Source organism: Rhinoraja longicauda, chromosome 12, assembly GCF_053455715.1.
Source record: "Rhinoraja longicauda isolate Sanriku21f chromosome 12, sRhiLon1.1, whole genome shotgun sequence".
Lineage (NCBI taxonomy): Eukaryota > Metazoa > Chordata > Chondrichthyes > Rajiformes > Arhynchobatidae > Rhinoraja > Rhinoraja longicauda.
The window spans coordinates 26,185,198-26,201,081 of record NC_135964.1 but is presented as its reverse complement, the minus strand read 5'-3'; the positions used below and the strand labels follow the sequence as shown (position 1 = coordinate 26,201,081).

The following is a 15,884-nucleotide window of genomic DNA, read 5'->3' as shown; positions in this document are numbered from 1 at the left end:
AGCTGTGCCCTTGGTACTGGACTCTCCTACTCAGGGCCGTTTTTACAGCATTATGGGCCCCCGGGCAAAGCAGTGTACTGGGGCCCCTACCGTTACTCTCCCCCACCCCCCTTTCCCTACCAGCCCCCCCCTGTCGTGCCGGCGAAAAGCACTTACCGAAAAGCACTTAGCGATGGACTTAGGGTGCTACATTGTTGCGAAAAGCACTTACAGATCGCTGTGAGAAGCACTTAGGGATGGAAAAGCAAAGCACTTAGGGAGCTAATTGTTGCGAAACAGATCGCTGTGAGAAGCACTTAGGGACCGAAAATGTTGCGAAAAAAGCATTTATTGAACCTACATTTTTAAAGTAGTATTTATTTATTGCAAGTCACTTAACATACACAGATCAGCATGGGGCCCCTATGCTCGTGGGGCCCCGGGCAAGTGCCCATCAGGCCCATGCGTTAAGACGGCCCTGCTCCTACTGATTCAGAGCTAGTGGTTCAAATCAAAGACCCTACATTTTGTCGAAGAGACCTCAACCTAAAATGTTAACTATGGTTTTTCTTCCGCAGATGCTGCCTGACCTGCTGAGTATTTCCAGCATTTTGTGTTTTTATTTTGTCTTGCTAAATATTGAGGAATACCTTCTTAGCAGTACACCAAAACGTTCTTCCCCTTCCCCTCCATGTACCAAAGAGCAGGACATCTCAGAGGCCAAAAGGCAACTCAAACATTATTTCAAAGGACTTTGGGGTAGAGGTGAGTCGGATGAATAATTTTTGGCCCCTCTTGTGTGCTCAGTGTGCATTGACACTAACATAAAATGGAATGGAGCAAAATTAATGTAAAGAATGCTCGTGCTGTTGGCTCATAAGCCAAGGGTGTTTTATTGTCATATATCCTGAAACAGAACAATTAAATTCTCACGCAGCAGCACAACAAATATGTAAACATAGTACTTGGTAAAACAAAAAAATATATATATATATAATATATATAATATATATAAAACAAACAGACAAATAAATCGATTAAAATTATGTAAAAGTAATGTTCCCAAGTCTACATACTTTGGAGCCTTTTTGGAAGTTGTCATGTTTAATAGCCTGACGGTTGTTGGGAAGAAGCTGCTCCTGAACCTGGATGTTTTCAGCCTGCTGTACTTCTTCCTATTGGCAGGAGTGAAATAAGAATGTGTCCAGGGTGGTGTGGGTCTCTGATGATGCTGGCTGTCTTTTTGAGGCAGCAACACGAGGTAAGGCATTTCGTCGAAGGGACCTCAACCTAAAATGGTAAGCTGCAGTTGCAGTGATTTAGTTTTCCAGAGACCAGACATTAACATGTATGATTCTGCACCCGTAGTCACAACCAGCTGCATATGCACAAAGTACACACTCTCTCCGTCCCTAAAGGAGATGAGGCCCATATGGCACCATGCAGCCTATCAATAATGGCTGCACTTTGGGGATTCCAGCCAAACAGTAAATGTACAGGGCTCTTTTGTGTTGCTGTCAATTTTACGTGGGGGAAATTGATGAATTCACGGGCTGGGCTGTACAAATCATCCTGATACAATTGCCGTTGCTGACGATGTTTCAAAGAATGGAAAAATGTAAGGTAATGGTTGCCAGGACAACGGCAAGAGGACAGCTTTGTCCCGGGAGCGATGCTTGGGATTGGGAGGAGTTTCTGGCACAAATTCACGTGGAATTCTGATCTCCACAAATAGGCTCTACAAGATGACGCTGGAGCGTGGCGACGCTTTGCGTGCAAGTCCCAGAAAAAGATCCTCTGCAGGTCCACCACCGATTTTCTAGCACCCTTGGCTCCAGAGCCATTTTGCTGGACCAACACGTTACGGCCTTTGGGGGACAATTTAGAGAAGCCAATTAATCTACAAACCTGTAAGTCTTTGGAGTGTGGGAGGAAACTGCAGCTCCTGGAGAAAATTCACGGATAACAGAGAGAATTTACAACCTCCATGCAGACAGCATCCATAGTCAGGATTGAACTCGTGTCTCTAGCTCTATGAGGCAGCAATTCCTAATTTTCACTGCAGACACAGCATGCCTGCTAACCAAGCCACAGTTGACAGCAGAAAGCAAAATAAATGTTGTTTTTAAATTTGCAAAACCTGAAAAACATATTACTTACTGCAAGTGAATGTGCTGAGGAAATTTATCTCCAGTTGTTGTTTACTGACAGGTGGAATGGTACTACTGGGACTATTGTATGGTGTGTTGTTTTCCTCATGGATTATATTGTGTCGTGGAAACTGTGGTGGCCATTTCAATATATTTTTTCTCTCCTTGCTACCTGTGTGTTCAGCCACAATCTGGATGCCCAGATAACATTCCCGCAAATACCATTCTTCATCCGGGAAGGAGAGAAACGGAGGACTAACCCCTCGCCTCTCAACTCATGCTCACTGAACGCAGCCAGGGACTGGGAAATGCGGGTTGACCTAGGCCAGAGACTTTCCTACCCAGTTGAAATCGCAGCTACCAACCTGCAACCAGACCTCGTCCTCTGGTCCAACTCCTGTCGGCGTGTTTTCATCATTGAGCTGACAGTCCCCTGGGAGGAGGCTGTGGACGAGGCATATGAAAGGAAAAGGCTGAGATATTCCAACCTTGCAGTCGAGGCAGAGGAGTGAGGTTGGAGTGTAAGGGTGCGTCCAGTGGAGGTGGGGTGCAGGGGCTTTGTAGCCAGTTCCACCGCAAGGCTCCTGAGGGAAGTAGGAGTCAGTGGGCAGGCCCAAAGGAGGGCAATCAAAGAACTTGCCAATGCAGCCAAACGGAGCAGTCACTGGCTGTGGCTGAAAAGAAGAGATGCTGTCTGGGCTGCCACGTGACCATCAAGAGGCTAACCATAAGGCACACACCCAGGTCCGATCACCCTGCGGTGGGCCTGCCTCGACTGAGAGTGTCTTGTGATAAAAGGCCGAAACACCCAGTGACGTTGAGGTACACAACTGAAGATGTGTCTGAATGATAGCAACATCATCTAGTGGTCACCCCCAAGAACAACACCAGTCAATTGTAGTGCAAACCTTGGGGATTGTAACACCCAGTCCTACTAATCAAGCTCAGTCGATTATTCCAGATGTTGCATTTTGATCACATTTATGTTCAGTTGTCTAACTCCTTATCTCAAACGATGTGGCTGAATGGAACCAGACGTAGTCAAGGATTGCCTTAAAACTCTGCCCTTCAGTTTAAATAGAAGTGAAAGGGGAAAGATTTCATATGACTCTGAAGCACAACCTCTTCACTCAGAGGAATGTGGCTATATGGAATGAGTTGCCAGAGGAGGTAGTTGAGGCAGGTGCTTTAACAATATTTAAAAGACATTTGGACAGGTACATGTATAGGAAATATTGTGGTGTTGGGGACGATGCCGGGTTTGGCTGTGAGCACACCAACACTCGCAGTTAGGTTGAACTCACATGATATATTTTATTTACAGTGGTAAGAAAGTTTAAGACCGCATGGAGGCGTGGTGATCTCAGGCTTCTCCCTACAGTTCACCCTTGCCTCGAGTGGTGGCAGTGGTGGTCTCAGGGCTATCCTGGCGGCTCAGCTTGAAGCTGAAAAGGCAGTGCTGACAATCTCTGGATTATCCAGGCCGTTCAGCCTTTGCCAGTGTGTGGGCACAGTCCATCATTGTCCATGGGCAGCAAGAGGCACTGGCATTTCAGTCTTGCCCCGATCACTCAGTGTTAGCATCAGGAGAGACTCTAGCTGTCCAGGACTTCTTCCCGGCAGCTCAATCTTGACCACGCAATGGCACCGGTGCTCTCAGGTTTGTCCCAGTGGCTCAGTTTTCCTTAAACCTGTGACAGGGAACATAGCTAGCAGGAAGACTCCCTACCTTGTCTACCTTCATCTCTCTCCTTACTTTCTTATTCTTCCTCTTTTTTTCTTTTTCTTTTTCTCTTTCTCTTTTTCTCTTTCTCCCTTGCTTCTTCTCTTATCCTCTCCCTTCTCCCCTCCAGCTCAAATGCTTGGGTTTTATATGGAGTAGGCTCACAAGATTCAGGAGGCCAAATCTATATCAGCTAATTGGACCTCATTGTTACGAATGATGCTGGGGACTGGCCTCTCCTGACCTGTCCGCCAGTGATTGGGATCAGAGCGACATTCAAGAGGCAGCATCTCTGGAGAAAAAGGATGGGTGACGTTTCGGGTCGAGACCCTTCTTCAGAGAGGGGTCTCCAGACATTCTGCCTGACAGAGATTCTGCAGAGATACATTTTCTCCAGAGATGCTGCCTGACCTGCTGAATTACTCCAGCACTTTGTGTCTATCTTTAGGATATAGCAGCAATCGCAGTTCCTTTCCACACACTTCTTCACAAAGAGCAAGATCAGCACCAGGGACGAAGCATCCTTCTCCTTAATTGTTGCTCAAAAAAGTCGGTGTCACGAGGCACATATATTTCCCCAGCAAAGGGTAGAAGACACCTGTTGGTTTCGCTCAGGAAGTGTGGTTACCAAGGAGGTTTAGCAGCAGGTGCCATGTGACCTTATCCGGGAAACAGCGCAGAAAACAGCTTTGTAACAGCCAGGTTTGTTGAATCAGCCACATTGTGTCCTGTAAGCCATTCATAACCCCCTTCTCCCTCTCACTTACTGATACATCTCTCCTCTCATACGCAAGACATGGCATGGTGGCACAGTGGTGCAGCTGGTAGAGCTGCTATATCACAGTGCCAGAGACCCAGGTTCAATCCTGACTTCGGGTGTGCAGTTTGTACGTTCTCTCTGTGACCCCATGGTGTGAGTACCTCGGTGGGCCGAGGGGCCTGTACCACACTGTATCTCCAAACAAAACTAAACTAAACATTTATCACTTTCTTTGGACTTGCAGAACTACCTCTGCATCCAGCAATTTGCTACTTTCCCAATACTTACGCAGTGTAATTTATCTTTTGGCAAGACAGTCTCATCGAAATGGGTGGACCTGTCGACCAAATACATCATCTTCATTCACATACATACAGATCATAGAACAGAGTAAACACAGGAACAGGTCCATCGGCCCACAATGTCCATGCTGAATATGATGCCACATCTATTGTCCCTTCCTCGTATGAGAAGAGTGTTGCTCACAAGGCAAACAACAGGATTCCAGGTACCCCAACACAAATGGCACAGTTTAAAGATGCAGTGGATTTTGCCATGAAGATAAACATACTTCATTATTGGAGTTGAAGAGATAGAAAACTAGTGACAGAATCGCAAATATTTTTGAAACACCGTTTCAGCAAAAACTGAACTATGAGAAGCCTGATTTGTTGGGAATCAAGGCTGTTATATTGCCACTTCATCTTTCTTTTTGCTTTCTTTTGTTTTCCAGAGTTTGTGAGTAGAACAGGAATTACTGCAGACCCATGGAGATGATTCACCTGTTCGGAATATAGAACAATACAGCACAGGAACGTCAACCAACAACCCTTATTCTCCTCGTCAAAGATTAGAGGGCAATGTGTTAAAGCAAGATGGGCAAAGTTTAGAGGAGATGTGCCGGGTATGTTTTTTTACACAGAGGGTGGTGGATGCCTGGAACATGCTGTCATGGGTGGTGGTGGAGGCATATATGATAGTGGCGTTTAAGAGCCTTTTGGACAGGCACATGGATATGCAGTGAATGGAGGGATATGGATCACATGCAGACAAATGAGATGAATTTATCTTTGCATCATGTTTGGCACAGACATTGTTGGCTGAAGACCCCATTCCTTTTCAATGTTCTATGTTAATACAAATTAAAACAGATAGAACATATATAGTAAAAAGGCCAATAGGTCACCAGTCAAGACCTAAAAATGGTCTCTGAATCTCAAAGTAAAAGTTAATGAGTTATATTTTGAGGACATAGAACAAGGGAAATGGAAGTGAAAATAATTGTAATGATCTTTCAGGACTGCTTTGTCATTCAGGAAGATAATAGTTAAACTCTATTTTAATTCCACTTACTTTCTTAATACCGCCGTCATTTGATTAAGCTATGAAACCTGTAACAATATAAGCTTGTTAAATTTTCATCAGAAACATTGTTGCTGAGGGACTTACTGATTTTGCGTGTTGGTGGAATTATTGGTTTACGAAAAAACCCACAATGCCACATGGCCAACATACTTTTGCTCAGATGCAGAGCAGCACCGGGTTTTTATCGAGATGTGCAATCAATGTAACGTTCACACAAGGAACTGCAGGCGCCGGTTTATCGAAAAATACACAATGTGCTGGAGTAAATCAGCGGGTCAAGCAGCTTCTCTGTAGAACATGGATAGGTGACGTTTTGGGTTCTGGACCCTTCTCCAGACTGAGTGTAATCACAGTGTGAGATGGTCTCAAAGAAGCCCCGTCAGAGAGAGGAGTAAATTAACTCCATCTCACTTTACTTGTGCTTTCCACGACTTCATGGTTGTTCCTGCGTTAACTATCGAGGAAAATGAGATTCGACAGTTGCCCGTGAGTACTGTTGTGTTTATGGGAATGTCTCTATCTTCATGTCTCCTCTCATCCACACCAACCACTTTGTTTCTGCACTGCTTCAGCAAAGCAGAACGTAACTGTGAGAGGCAACACCTTACCTCCCGAAAGAGTACAGTGCAACCCATAGGGGCTTATGGTCTCTGATGAATAAGAGTCATGTAACCACAATTAGGGCGGCACAGTGGTGCAGCGGGTAAAGCTGCTGCCTCATAGTGCCAGAGACCCGGGTTCGATCCTTACCTCGGGTGCTGTTTGTGTGTGGAATTTGCACATTCTCCCTGTGACCGTGTGGGTTTCCTTGGGTGCTCTGGTTTCCTCCCACATCCCAAAAACGTGTGGATTTGTAGGTTAATTGGCTTCTGTAAATTGTCCCTAGTGTGCAGGATAGTGCTAATGTACGAGGTGATCGCTGGTCAGCGTGGACCCGATGGGCTGAAGGGCCTGTTTCTGCGCAATATCTATAAAGTTACAGTTGAAATTGATTTAAATAATTTTTTTTAAATATTTCTTTTTTTAAATTATAAAGTAAAAAATTAATACATTTATTGAAAATCACATGAAAATATACATTCATTAAAAAATTATATTAATTACATTTAATATTTACCTTTACCATTTTCACCAAAGTTGGCAAATCTATTTAAATAATGCACTGGGGTAAAGTTGTGGGGTAACTGGGCGGCACAGTGGTGCAGTGGGTAGAGCTGCTGCCTCACAACACCAGAGACCCGGGTTTGATCCTGACCTCGGTGCTGTCTATGTGTGGAGTTTGCATGTTCTCCCTGTGACAGCATGGGTTTCCTCCGGGTATTCTGGTTTCCTCCAACATCCCAAAGATGTTCGGGTTTGTCAGTTAACTGGCCCTCTGTAAATTTTCCCTGGTTGGTAGGGAGTAGGTGAGAAAGTGTGATAACATAGAACTAATGTGAACATGTGATCGATGGTCAGCATGGACTCGCTGGGCCGATGGGCTTGTTTCCATGCTGTATCTTTCAATCAATCAATCAAAAAAAGCTTCAAAATTATATCTTATGCATTATATTAAAACAGTACGACTAAAATAAGGTTAAAAATACAGGCAAGTGAACATATTGGTAGGAATTAGCAATGTAATATTGTGAAAAAGAGAAATATAATGACATACAGTAAGTAAAGTTAGACAGTTCTAATAGCAAACTTTGATGAAGTATCAACATTTGTACGTTAATATGTTTTTGTGTTAAAATTAATGATTTATCTGTAGAAATTAAGGAGTCGCTCTTTCGTAATATTTTTCACCGTTAATATGGCTTTATTAGTTTCTAATATCATGGTTTTGGTGCTTGTTATTAATTTTCATTAATTGACACAAAGTGTTTTTCTTTCTAATTATAAGATGATGGACATTAGGTTGAAAGTGCAGTAATGATCTGCCATTTGTTAGTCTCGGATTTATGGGATCATCCAGAACCCATTCATCACCTGGTGTGTCATTACCTCATTTCATTCTCACGCAGCACTGAGCTACAATTTACAGCTTTCTGTAGAACGCCGGAGGTTGCAGGGAGACCTGAGAGATGTATCTGTAGAAATTAATGAGGTATAGATAGGGTGGACAGTCAGAATCTTCTTCCCAGGATGTAGAATTCAAATACTAGAGGGCAGAGCTTTAAGGTGAGAGGGGTAAAGTTTAACGGAGATGTGCAGGGCAATTTTTTTTAAACGGAGGGTGGTGAGTGCCTGGAATGCACTGTCGGGGTCAGTGGTTGAAGCAGATACGTTAGCGGCATTGTAAAGAGTTTTGTATAGGCACATGGATATGCAGGGAATGGAGGGATAAGGGTTCTATGCAGGTAGATACGTTTTTGGAGAATCAAGGAACTGCAGATGCTGGTTTACAAAAAAGGACACAATGGGAAGGAGTCCAAAAACCTATTCCCACATCTCAATGAGTTCGGGCTCCGCCATGATGTCGAGATCTTCTTCGTCACCTCGGCCTGCAAAGTTCCCTTTGGGAAGAAATCCTTGCCTCAAAAACTGAAGAAGGGTCCCGACCCAAAATCGTCACCTATCCATGTTCTCCAGAGATCCTGCCGTACCTGCCGAGATACTCCAGCACTTTGTGTCCTTTTTAGATAAGTGATGGTCTTGGCATCATGTTCAGCAGCATCTCTGGAGAACATGGAAATGTGATGTTTCAGGTCAGGGCCTTTCTTCCTATTAGTTACTCTCGCACCTTGCATCTTTTTTTGTACTCCAGAGGTACTGCCTGACCCTCTGGATGTCAGGGGTGACAGGGAGGAGGCAGGAGAATGGGATTGACAGGGAAAGATAGACCAGCCATAATTGCTATGGAGGGCGTGCAGCGTAGGTTCACTAGGTTAATTCTCGGAATGGCGGGACTGTCGTATGTTGAAAGGCTGGAGCGATTGGGCTTGTATACACTGGAATTTAGAAGGATGAGGGGGGATCTTATTGAAACATATAAGATAATTAGGGGATTGGACACGTTAGAGGCAGGAAACATGTTCCCAATGTTGGGGGAGTCCAGAACAAGGGGCCACAGTTTAAGAATAAGGGGTAGGCCATTTAGAACGGAGATGAGGAAGAACTTTTTCAGTCAGAGAGTGGTGAAGGTGTGGAATTCTCTGCCTCAGAAGGCAGTGGAGGCCAGTTTGTTGGATGCTTTCAAGAGAGAGCTGGATAGAGCTCTTAAGGATAGCGGAGTGAGGGGGTATGGGGAGAAGGCAGGAACGGGGTACTGATTGAGAGTGATCAGCCATGATCGCATTGAATGGCGGTGCTGGCTCGAAGGGCTGAATGGCCTACTCCTGCACCTATTGTCTATTGTCTATTGTCTATTGAATGGCGTAGTCTGGATGGGCCGAATGGCCTAATTCTGCTCCTATGAATATGAGTAACTCCAGTGCTTTGTGTCTTTTTTTGTAAACCAGCATCTTCATTTCCATGTGATTCTGTTTATTTTGAAAGTTTTGTTCACCCTGTAGAGTAAAGGAAATATGTTTTCTGTAATATGTGTTAGAGCCAGTTGTGGGCAATACAGTGGTGTAGCGGTAGAGTTGCTACCTCACAGCGCCAGAAACCCAGGTTCGATCCTGACTGTGGGTGCTGGCTGTATGGAGTTTGTACGTTCTCCATGTCTATATCTCCCAGGCTCTCACTAGGGTCTCCTTGACACCCCGCGGCTCTCACTAGGGTCTCCTCGATATCCCACAACCCGCACGGCCCGTTTTTATCTTCTCCCCAAAATCCACAAACAACTGTCCTGGCAGACCCATGTTTCTGCCTGTTCATGTCTCACCGAATTAATTTCCACATACCTCGACTCCATCCTATCCCCTAGTCCAATCCCTCCCTACCTATGTCCAAGACACCTCGCATGCCATTCGTCTCCTCAATGACTTCCATTTTCCAGGCCCCCCACTCCCTCATCTTTACTATGGATGTCCAGTCACTCTACACCTCCATCCCCCACCAGGAGGGTCTTAAAACCCTCTGTTTCTTCCTCAGCCACAGAACCAGCAAAGTTCCATCTACCAATACTCTCCTCCGCCTGGCAGAACTGGTCCTTACCCTCAACAACTTCTCCTTCGACTCCTCCCACTTCCTCCAAATCCAAGGCGTAGCTATGGACATTCGCATGGGCACCAGCTATGCCTGCCTCTTTGTAGGGCACGTCGAACAATCCCTGTTCCAAGTATCCACTGGTCCTACCCCTGAACTCTACCTCTGCTACATTGACGACTGCATTGGTGCTACCTCCTGCACCCATGAAGATCTCACTGACTTCATCAACTTCACCACTAATTTCCATCCTGCACTCAAATTCACTTGGGACCATCTCCGACATCTCCCTACCATTTCTAGATCTCACCGTCTCCATCACAGGAAATTATTGACTGACGTCTACTGCAAACCTACTGACTCCCATAGCTATCTTGACTACACTTCTTCCCATCCTGCTTCCTGTAAAGACTCTATCCCCAACTCCCAATTCCTCTGTCTACACCGTATCTGCGCCCAGGATGAGGTGTTCCATACTAGGGCATCGGAGATATCCTCATTCTTTAGGAAACGGGAGTTCCCCTCTTCCATTATAGATGAGGCTCTCACGAGGGTCTCCTTGATATCCCGCTGCTCCGCTCTTGCTCCCGCTCCCCCCTTTCCTAACAAGGACAGAGTCCCCCTTGTCTTTACCTTCCACCCCATCAGCCATCGCATACAGCATATAATCCTCCAAAATTTCCGCCACGTCCAACGGGATCCCACTGCGGGCCACATCTTCCTATCTCCACCCCTTTCTGCTTTCAGCAGAGACCGTTCCCTCTGAAACTCCCTGATCAACTTGTCCCTTCCCACCCAAACCACCCCCTCCCCAGGTACTGTCCCATGCAACCGCAGGGGATGTGACACCTGTCCCTTTACCTCCCCCCTCGACTCCATCCAAGGACCTAAATAGTTTTTCCAGGTGAGGCAGAGGTTCACTTGCACCTCCTCCAACCTCATCTACTGTATCCGCTGTTCCAGGTGTCAACTTCTCTACATCGGCGAGACCAAGCGTAGGCTCGGCGATCGTTTCACTGAACACCTCCGCTCAGTCCGTCTTAACCTACCTGATCTCATGGTTGCTCAGCACTTTAACTCCCCCTCCCATTCCCAATCTGACCTTTCAGTCCTGGGCCTCCCCCATTGTCAGAGTGAGGCCCAGCACAAATTGGAGGAACAGCACCTCATACTTCGCTTGGGTAGTTTATACCCCAGCGGTATGATCATTGACTTCTCTAACTTCAGACAGCCCTTGCTTTCCCTCTCTCTCCATCCCCTCTCCCTTCCCAGTTCTCCCACTAGCCTTACTGTCTCCGACTACATTCTATCTTTGTCCCGCCCCCTCCCCTGACATCAGTCTGAAGAAGAGTCTCGAGCCGAAACATCACCCATTCCTTCTCTCCAGAGATGCTACCTGAGCCGCTGTTACTCCAGCATTTTGTGTCTACCTCCCTGTGACAATGTGGGCTTCCTCCAGGTGCTCCGGTTTTCTCCCACACTCCAAAGACTTGCAGGTTTGTAGATTAATTAGCTTTGGTAAAAATTGGAAATTGTCCCTCGTGTGTAGGATAGTGTTAGTGTACAGGGTGATCACTGGTCGGTGTGGACTCGGTGGGCTGAAGGGCCTGTTTCCATGCTGTGTCTCTAGAGTCTAAAAATTGCTACGTCACAGCACCAGAGACCCACGTTTGATCCTGACTTCGGGTGCTAGAGATGAAGAATACACAATACCTTAATTGCAAATGCGTAGAAGAGCGTGCATTGAGCTAAGAACTCGGGAGATCTCTTCTGTAGACAAGGTTACAATCAAGAAACACATATTATTACCACCCTTGCTTTTTCTGGTTAGACTTGGATAACTAACACTATATTTGGCCAATTACAAAGGACCATAAACATGTACTAAATTCACTTTGGAAGTTGAAGTTTTGCAAACCGTATAGTGGCTCCCAATATGTCTCGAGGATGGGAGCATGGCTACCAAGCCCGAGCCATGGATATCGGGATAGCTTTGTGAAGAACTGTAAGCCCTCTGGCTTTGAAAGTAACTTTAAAAATCACAGTCACAAACTGCAGATGTTGGAATCTGCCCAATAGCAACAAGCCTGTGGTAACATATGTTTTACTCATAATTAACCACTTACCAAACGTGATCCAGAAATATAATACGGCAGATGGTGGAATATGAAGCAATACAGAAAATATTCGAAAACTCAGGTGGTATTGGCATTGGGATGCAGAGGTACAGTTGGACAGTGTACTAAGGTGCAGTGTAATACTCTCATGTGCTAGCCAGTTAAATCATACCACACATGAGTATAATCAAGCCATACATAAGTACAACAGGTAAAGGGAAAAATACCATGCAGTAGCACAATGTTATAGAGATACAGCTCCAAATAAAGTGCAGTTTTAAAAAGTGCACAGGTCGCAATGTGGTTGGTTGGAAAATCGGGTTGATACTCTTAGCCTTTGGAAAGACTGTTTAGTAGTTATCAGACAGCTGGGAAGAATCTGCTCCTGAATCGAGTGATACGTGCTATCAAGCTTTTGTATCTTCTGCCCGAGGGGAGAGGGGAGAAAAGGGAATGACTGGAGTGTAAGTAGTCTTCGATTATGTAGCTGCTTTTCTGAGGCAAATGGGCTGTTCAGAAAAAATATTAAATCGCAACCTGAACTTTTTTTCATGACCAGCTCAGTTGGAACTAAAATTGTCCAATATACCGAGGACAAATCATGTACAGAGATCACAAACAATTTTAACAAGAGTTTTCATTCTGGTCTCATCTCTCTTTAAATTGTCCATATTTTGCCCGATGCAGCTGTAAAATATCCCTTGATGAATACCGAGCAGTATATCAATAGTTGTTGAGGGAGTATGCAGCATTGAACATGCGTAGAACATACAACAGTACAGCACGGGATCAAGTCCTTCGGGCCTCAATGTCCGTGCTGAACATGATGCCAAGACCAACTCGTATATGCCTGTACGTCATCCATATCCCTCCATTCCCTGCCTATCAATGTGCCAATTTCAAAGTCTCTTAACTCAACGGTAGAGTTGCTGCCTTACAGCACCAGAGACCCGGGTTCAATCCTGACTTCGGGTGCTGTCTGTGCGGAACTTGTACGTTCTCGCTGTGACCATGTGAGTTTTCTCCAGGTGTTCCGGTTTCCTCCCACACTCCAAAGATGTACAGGTTTGTAGGTTAATTGGCTTTGGTAAAATTGTCCCTCATGTGTTAGACAGTGTTAGTCTACGGGGTGATCGCTGGTCGGCACGGACTCAGCGGCCTGTTTCCGCATTGTATCTCTAAAGTTCAAAGTCCAAAGTAACAGTCTCCATGCAACCCTTGGCATTCCAGAGAAGCCCCCTGGCGTTTCAGAGAACAGGTACAAATCAAGACTCCCTGACGATACTCCTCCAGTGCCAACTGAAGACCTGGCATTTATGGCAATTAACAGGAGTTTCACATGATAAAGCAGACCTAATGAGCTGAATTTGTACACCTAATTTAAAAAAACGATCAGTAAGCAACATTCTGTAATTGGATACTCTCAACAACAAATGAGAATTATTGGTAAGTATTGGAACAGGCCAACAGAAACAGAAAAAGATGCACCAGAGAGGGATTGATGATGGACCAACATTACTCATACTTACACACTTGTCAGTTCCAATACAATAAGGCATTTTCTTGAAATTTTGTAGCTAATTCTTCTGAAATTTGGGTAAATTATGCACAGTGACACAAAGTGCTGTACAGCCTAAATGGGGCCATACAAATTATCTGTTAATCTCATGAATATTGTCCTTCTCACAAATGAAAAACACATAAGAGGCTGAATGCAAGTTCACACTACGAAATTAGAAATGAGAAATTAGGAATTAAGTTTAGAAAAACTTACTGAGTATGAAGCAGTGAACATACAGTTATTATGTGGGGAGATTGTAGCTGCAAGATGCACCGTAGAAAGCATTTTATCGGGATGCATCACAGCATGGTTTGAGAACAACTCCATTCAAGACCGCAAGAAATTGTAGAGAGTTGTGGACATAGTCCAGAGCATCACGCAAACCAACCTCCCTTCCATTGACTCCATCTACACTTCATGCTGCCTCGGCAAGGCAACCAGCATAATCAAGGACTAGTCTCACCCCGGCCACTCCCTCTTCTCCCCAGAACTTTGAAAATGCATACCTCCAGATTTAAGGACAGTTTCTTCCCAGCTTTTATCAGGCAACTGAACCGTCCTATCACCAACTAGAGAACGGTCCTGACCTACCATTCACCTCATTGGAGACCTTTGAACTATCTTTAATTGGACTTTATCTTGCATTAAACGTTGTACCCTTTAGTTCATGGAAGGCATTTTCAAACGCAATAGCATCAGTGACCTCAGAATTTGCTTCATCCACGATGATCTTCTCTCACCTACAAATAATGCTGATCAATGGGGAGAAACATCTAAGATCAGTGCATTCTCCTGCACCTTTGCACGGTTGGCAGTGTGGCAAGCCTCTAAGCCACATGCCAGTGCCTTGGCATCCAACCATAGCAACCACATCATTCCACATTGCCAACATCCACTGACGTACTTCTCTTTCTCTTACAGTATAAAGTAGAACAAGACTGGGTAGCTCATCAGAGGGACATAGGCCTGCATTTTCTAAAACCTTTGGAGGAAATGATGCTGACCATTACCTGGATACTTTGTCAGTGCTAATGGTGAAATCAATGAAGATGATATTATTAAACTCCACACACACAGCACCCAAGGTCAGGATCGAACCCAGGTCTCCGGCGCTATGAGGCAGCAGATCTACCAGCTGCCCCCCTGTGCCGCAGGGATAGAAAGGTTTAGAGGGATAGGGGCCAAACACGGGCAAATAGGTCTAGCTTATATGGGCCATGTTGGTCGGCATGAACGATTTGGGCCTGTTTCTGTGCTGTATGAATCTATAACATCTGTGTGCATTGCGTTTATGGGCCTGATAGAATTTTACTATCCCGTTGTCAAAGCAAATGTCCATTAAACTCACTTGACTTGAAGGATTCAAAGATTTCATTGCAATGGCACAGTTTTAACTCGTGTCTTCATCAGTGCTTTCTTCCTCAACAACAGCATGAGTGAAGAGGTGTAGGCACAGGAGCAACTCACACTGACATCAGTTGCTTGCTGGTACACGATACTGGATCAATGACAGCAAAAGTGCTCTCTCCTTCTGCACTTCCATGGGCGTAAAGCAAGCCGGGCTCCCGCTGTTGGAATGGGATGTACAGTCAACACCTTCTGGGCTGGCAAAGCACTGACAGAAGGAGCAGCTGAGTCACAGGCAGATCCCCTGGAGACCCCTCAGCAAGCCTCACCATTTATTCCATGTAGCAGTATATCAATTAAGTGTAGAGCACAAGGAGGTCCAAGGCAATTAGTGAACATAGCGCAAGAGGCAAGCCAAGGAGGATATTACATTAAACACTTATCTCACTCTCGACTTTATCAAAACGAATGCACAATTTTCATTTTAAACTCTGTCGCGATTATTTTCTTTGAAAATCAATGGTCTCGAGATAAATAATAGCAACTAGGAATGGATTTTGCAAATAAATTGAAAGCAAAAGAACTTAGAACAGAGAAGGTCGATCAGTACAGCACGAGAACAGGCCTTTCAGCCCACAATGTCTGTGCCGAGCATGATACCAAGACCAACTCTTCTTATCTACCTGCCCATAATCATATCTGTCGGCACGTGATCCATATCCCTCCATTCCATGCATATCCATATGCCTATCCAAAATTCTCTTAAATGCCAGTAAGAGCCTTTTAAAACCATCCTGTGTATGGCCTC

The 15,884-nt window shown here is 45.0% G+C and overlaps 1 long non-coding RNA gene across 1 annotated transcript; it reads left to right on the top strand.

The window, feature by feature from the left end:
• The first annotated feature begins 564 nt into the window (after positions 1–564).
• Positions 565–6,073, top strand: LOC144598808 (uncharacterized). The gene is made up of 3 exons (XR_013547901.1): positions 565–744; positions 1,165–1,240; positions 5,346–6,073. It is a non-coding gene; the product is annotated as an uncharacterized LOC144598808 (long non-coding RNA).
• Positions 6,074–15,884: the final 9,811 nt, after the last annotated feature.